At 36.0% G+C, this 6,013-nt stretch overlaps 1 long non-coding RNA gene across 1 annotated transcript; it reads right to left on the bottom strand.

Moving 5' to 3' along the window:
• Positions 1–470: 470 nt before the first annotated feature.
• Positions 471–2,668, bottom strand: LOC103778965. Its single transcript, XR_608194.1, has 2 exons — positions 2,573–2,668; positions 471–662 (listed from the first exon to the last, which is right to left on the bottom strand). It is a non-coding gene; the product is annotated as an uncharacterized LOC103778965 (long non-coding RNA).
• Between the last annotated feature and the right edge of the window lie 3,345 nt (positions 2,669–6,013).

Genomic DNA, 6,013 nt, shown 5'->3' with positions numbered 1-6,013 from the left:
AACAGGCTTGGGAAATGACAGGACAAAATTGGAGAATGTGTATTTCTGCTGTTGTAAAACCCACTTTAAAGCACATCTTAACTCTTGAGTGCATCTCATCTTTATCTTATCAAACTGGCACCTACATGAAATCACCAACAAAAATAAACCAAGTCATTACAAAGTAAAATCTTGACGCAAAATAAGCTTTATCACTTCCCGAAACTTTCTACCTCTGCTAAATTTTAATCACAATACAGGAGTATTTTATATCTTTTTGACATCTCCACATCCCGTATGACAGAGATGTGCACTAGTCTTTGTTCTGGTCATGCTTCTTTAGTTCCCCGTGACGGACACTGGGGCCATACCACCAGGCACTGACAGATGGTTAGTAGCACTCCAAATGAGTCCACCCATTCTGTCACACAAGCCATCTCAGATCTGAAATAAAGTCACCAGGGTAGCAGAAGCTGAACATATCACTAGGCTAAGATGAAAAACTTTATTTTTTATACAAAACAATAATAAATCCATGCAGATAACGAATTAGGTGTCTTCTCATTTTCCACCTTTTCTTCTTTCCACAATATAGTCTATCCATAGTTCAATGTTAAACTGCTCAGTATTCAGCAAAAAACTATGAGGTTTCCATCTTGTATCCATGTTTTTCTAATTCAGCTCTGTATAGAAAAAAAGACAAATATATTAAAACACACCAATACTGTCAGACATTTTAATTTTAAAAAATTAAATATACAGCATAACATACAATCATTTTAGAAATGAGTATGTCAGACTCTTTTTAGGTTCATACCAATAACCTTAACCTCACTTATTTTTAGTTCTTCAACTTAACGTCTTAGATTACTAAAAGTGCACCCTAAGTCAAAAAATGCAATTATTTAATCATTGCTATTGTCCTCTAACCCAGCATAGCTAGGGTACAACCACACGGTACAAAGAAGCACCTGTGAGCCTGCAACAAATCCAGACACATTAGATAAAACCTTAATACTGTCATACCAGTTATGCTCAAGATTTCCTTACACCAAAGGAGCCCACTAATCTGAGCAATTTAAATGCACGTATTTCCAAAATAATTTAAGCTTTTTCTTTGTTTTAAATAAAAATACCAGAGTGCAGTAAATTTAAAATTAAATCTTGGTGCAATACACCTTCCAGTGAACAATTCTGCCGGAAAAGGATTGCTCTGTTCCTTTTAGTTGTGGGAAGTCAGCTGTCCTTGCTCCTGCCCTGTCCCCACTTTGCTTCTCTCTCCTGCCTGTGAACACATCAGCCAGAACTCCATTCTATTTTATCTCCTAGCCTTAGCACACACATCTAGACACAGCAGTCCAAATATAGAAAGATATTTTTTAAATATTTCAGGTTAGTTTACGTACTTTTTAGCATAAGTGGATGACTGCAGCATTCTCTTTCTAAAGACAAAATAAAAACCTGTTGTGACAAATTAACACTACAAACTATCATTTTAACACTATTAGACCATCACCAATCCTACAGTTACTGAACAGCAACTCAGGCACAGTTACTGAAAGTTTGTCAAGATCAGCTACGTTTAACAAGAACTAAGCTATCCCTTGAAAGACTGTTTCACTACACATCAACTTCTTTTCCAATATTACAGTTTAACTGCCTTTCAATCTTTTAAGAAACTACAACAATAGACTATTTTTGTATTTTCTACATAAAGGATCACCTTCACTCAAGTACAACATGGAAGGTCAGCCCAGAACCGTTCAACCAGGCTGGTTTTTTAATGAAAGGCAGTTTGCTCATTGTGCAACATACTGGGGGATTAATTATAAAATGTGACTTTGCATTGATGCTTGAAACAATTTAAGTTGCAATTATGCATCCATAAAGGATTAACTGAAACTACAAGTGACAAAGAGGATTAAACACCTGGATTAGAGGTACTCAAATTGCTATCACTTTTTTAAAAGCATGTGATGAACGATTACTTTGCAATTGTTGCTCATGAACAGCATGTTCACCACATACAAGAAGGGAGCGTTGCCATACAGATACTGATCTCTGGAAAATGTGTCCATTCCCAAAGAACAGCAATGCTATTTAAAAGTATGGAGAGAAAAAAAAAAAATTAGAACAATACAGTTTGCATACCACATAGCACAGAAGAGAGAATCTTGGATCCCCTGTCATTAATCTCTGCATTACAATCCAGAACTTTTACATGAATGTAGAAAAGTCCTCAGGAAAGGATTTATTCATATAAAATTGAGTGTCAACTACCACAGTTTGCAGAGATCTTTGTATTGTTTAAGTTGTGTAACACAGCAAAAGCCTGAACATGTCAGAGACATTAGGCATATTTCAATGCTCACTGTACAATTATTAAAAGATTAAATGTTGATCAGTACTTCACTGGGCTGTAATCCCTTAAGACTGGTTCGGAAAGGCTTTAGTAGGAAAAGCTTTCACTTATTGCTGTTTCAGATCTCTATTTTTAAAGTAAGCAGATTTCAGAACTCCAGGTATTAACTAAAAAATTCCACTTAAAACATGTTACCCATCTTATAAAACAGTAAGTTAAAAATAAAATTACCTTAACTGATTGGAGAAATCATCTTCTACATTGTCGTCATCCCAATTGTCCTCCCAGACATGTGCATCTTCATCTTCATCTAAACCAGTCCAATCTAAAGAATAATAATAAAAAAAATTAAAAAAAGTCTAACTATTTCACTCTGCATTGCTTTGGTGCTGTGTCTTACTGACAGACTAGCTCGGTGCTTGGGCAAGGCAGACTTCTGCTGGTAACAAACCTCTCTCTTTAACAGTGAAGTCTGGATCATATTTAAATGTTTATGAGACCAAAAAGCACAGAAAGATCTAAAAAAAAACGCTTCACAATTTCTTAAATAATAATAAAAATGCAGCTTTGTAGAAATCATTACAGATTTCACATCCCTGCTTGCAGGATTACACATTCATGAGACACTTTTTGCTTACAAGTGGACAAGCTGTAGCACCATCATAAAAAGAAAGCAATATTGGGCACTTGACTCCTAAAAGCTCAAGAAAAGGTGTGCAATTCCAGGTTTGGAATTCTGATTAAAAATTTTCTGATTCAAAAAGTAAACATACATCAAATGCTTCTGCAAAACACATACACGCAGATCCTCAGTTCACTCAGATCAGATGCAGTCAGCCTATGGATAAATGCCAAAACCGTATCTGCGATGCAGAAGCGAAGGCGAATTGAGAGAGGCATCTGCAAACAGCAGTTGCAACCCATAATCAGCTACTGCTGGGTTCTCAAAACAGCAGAAGCTGTTTCCTTACAGAAGCAAGACACTAAATGCTCATTTGCTAATCTAATTTCTATTTTTCCTATAATAATTTGCCATATCTCCCTTGACAAATTACTAACCACCCACTTAACGCTTCATTACAAAAAAACACCCTAACTTAAGATCAAACTAGCTGGTTTTAAAAAAATAACAAAAGTGATAAAAATGACCAAGGCTCAGAATCACTATGTAAATACAAGCCAGTTTACTTCACTGGGGAACAGTCCCTCTCTTTTATTCTACTGACGGACACCAAGTTTTTCTAATGTTACCAAAATAAGCAGCACTCCAATTTTCACACTTGTGACCTTGTATTTCTCAAGGTCTGTTAGTATATTTAAAGCGACAACACTATTCTTCCCCTAATAATTCAGTAAGCCATCTGCTGCCCACACAGAGAAAACTCTGAGGACTAAGGCCTCAAGTAATATGATGAAGTATGAAAAAAAACCCACCTAGTAGGGTAAAGGACTGAAAACTAATTCACTGTGAGCAACTAACTTTGCAACAATGAAGGCTGGTCCTTGTGTTGGTTGGCCGCCTCCTTTTTCTAACACTGACAGGGAACAAAATTAATATTTGAGATTAACCAGGACAGGAAAATCCATTTGTAACTGATTATACGCACACAGATGTAGAAGGCATTACAATTAAATTTCACTACCCAAATAAATTATATAATGGGAAAAGACGAAGGAGCATAGAAATCCTACTAGTCCTAAAGACAGCAGGAAGAGAAACTGGGAAGAAAAGTTGAAGGAAAAAAACCCCACAGTATTAAAAAACATTAATTTAGTTATACTGCTGGTTATTCAAAGGGACAGATTTCATTTCAGTACTTATCTGCAATAATCTTCGCTCATTCATATGCAATGGCCTTTAAGCAAAGCTCAAAACAGTTTAAGAACAACATAAAGTCAAACTTCTTTGTCTACTAATGTACAAATATCTCAGGCAGATCTAAAACCCTGAGAGAAGTCATAGTAACTAGTTTGCAGCAGAACACACAACAGCTTCAGTCATAAAAGAAAGGTCATCAGACTGCAAAAAAAAAAATGCTCTAATCAGAATGAAGAAGATTTAAAAAGGCCCAGGTCATCTTCCACACTGAGGGTAAGAGGAAGTACAGCCCAAATCATGGTCTCATTGCTGTAGTTACAATATTCTACAACACCTCTGTGTTGATGCTACATGCCAGAATTGCTTGCTAAAGTTATTATTCCCAGCTATATTATATGCCTGTGACTATGTAAAAAATACAGCATAATCTGGGATTGAAAGCATGAAGAACATTTGAGAGCCTGCTACCATTATGTATTAACAACACACCAAAATTATAGAATAATTTTGATAAAATTGTCATGGCTGGACTCCTTTAAAAATATATTTTGACGTAATGATCACCAATTGCCCTATTTTGCACTTAGGAAAGGAAAATAAAAACCAGTTTTTAGCAGAGAGGATAAAATCCCTAAAATCCCATCATTTTACACATTACATTTTACCCTCTGAAAAGCACAAAAGTGTTCCTAAGTGACCGATTCACCTACACTTGAATCTACCATGCTATACTTGTGCTATTGATATAAGGTGTCCCATAAAAATGCTGGACAAATCTGCATTCAATGTATAAATTCGATTCGGTAAGTTATTTGGACAAAAATTCTAAGTCTGAATAAAAGAAAATTCAAAAAAGCCTGTGTTTTTATCCTCTAATGTATTTCCCTTGGATAAAATCTGAGTAATGGAAAGCCAAGTTTTTCTGCTGCATAGAAAGTGATGTTTTAATTTGAAAGAACAACTTGGCATGGGCTCAAGCACACAGCCATCGTGATTCTTCCCTAAGCACTAACGATAGCTTTCAAAGTGGTCTGAACACCCTTTATAACATCTCAAAATCATTATCTCACTTGAATATTGAAACGAGCTTCCTAGAGGTTCTTATTTTTTAGGAGACAGATCAGCAAGAAGACAGATTGTGGTCACTCTTTAATAAATCTGTGTTCTACCCAGGTCTGCACAGTACCTGGTTTTAGTAGCACAGCTAGACTCAAGTAGAATTAATTTCACATTCTGTAACAGCAACTCAGTCCTTCCATCATTCCAAGGTTCAGAAGCATGCTACAAAGACTTCCTTCATCCCTACTGTGAATACTTAATTTACTTTAAATATGTTAAATATTTTTTGCCTGTTTTGGAAACATACAGGGAAAAGAAGGGCTAGTCTTCTCAGTTGAGTTTAGCTATCATCTCAACTATGTCAACAACTTTTTCTGTCAGTAATCGCAAGAATACTATTTTTACTTATACTTGAAGGATTCAGAATACCTAAGGCTTGTAAGGCTTCCAAAAAAAAAAATCACATATAGTGAAGGCATTACATAAACAAAAAAACCCTGACACTTCGTCCATTATGTTTTATATAACTTCTCATTATCTACAGCTTAGGACAACTCCCAGAATTAAGGACGTAGAGAAAATAATCACGGCCTAACAGGTTTATTTGAAAGATCGTATCTGTAAGAGGAAACTTGAATTGTTTTGTTAAGGTCCAGATTCGATTCCTCATTCAATAGATCTGCACCTATGAAAAGCAAACTGACACACAAATATCTGTGCTTCGAAAGGCACAGAGATCCCGAGTAAGCCGAGGGCGCGTTGTTGCCCCATCGCACCCGTTTCCACCCCACGGG

The sequence above is a fragment of the Merops nubicus genome, unplaced genomic scaffold, assembly GCF_000691845.1.
Source record: "Merops nubicus isolate BGI_N331 unplaced genomic scaffold, ASM69184v1 scaffold24768, whole genome shotgun sequence".
Classification (NCBI taxonomy): domain Eukaryota; kingdom Metazoa; phylum Chordata; class Aves; order Coraciiformes; family Meropidae; genus Merops; species Merops nubicus.
This window is presented reverse-complemented; position numbering and strand designations above follow the sequence as displayed.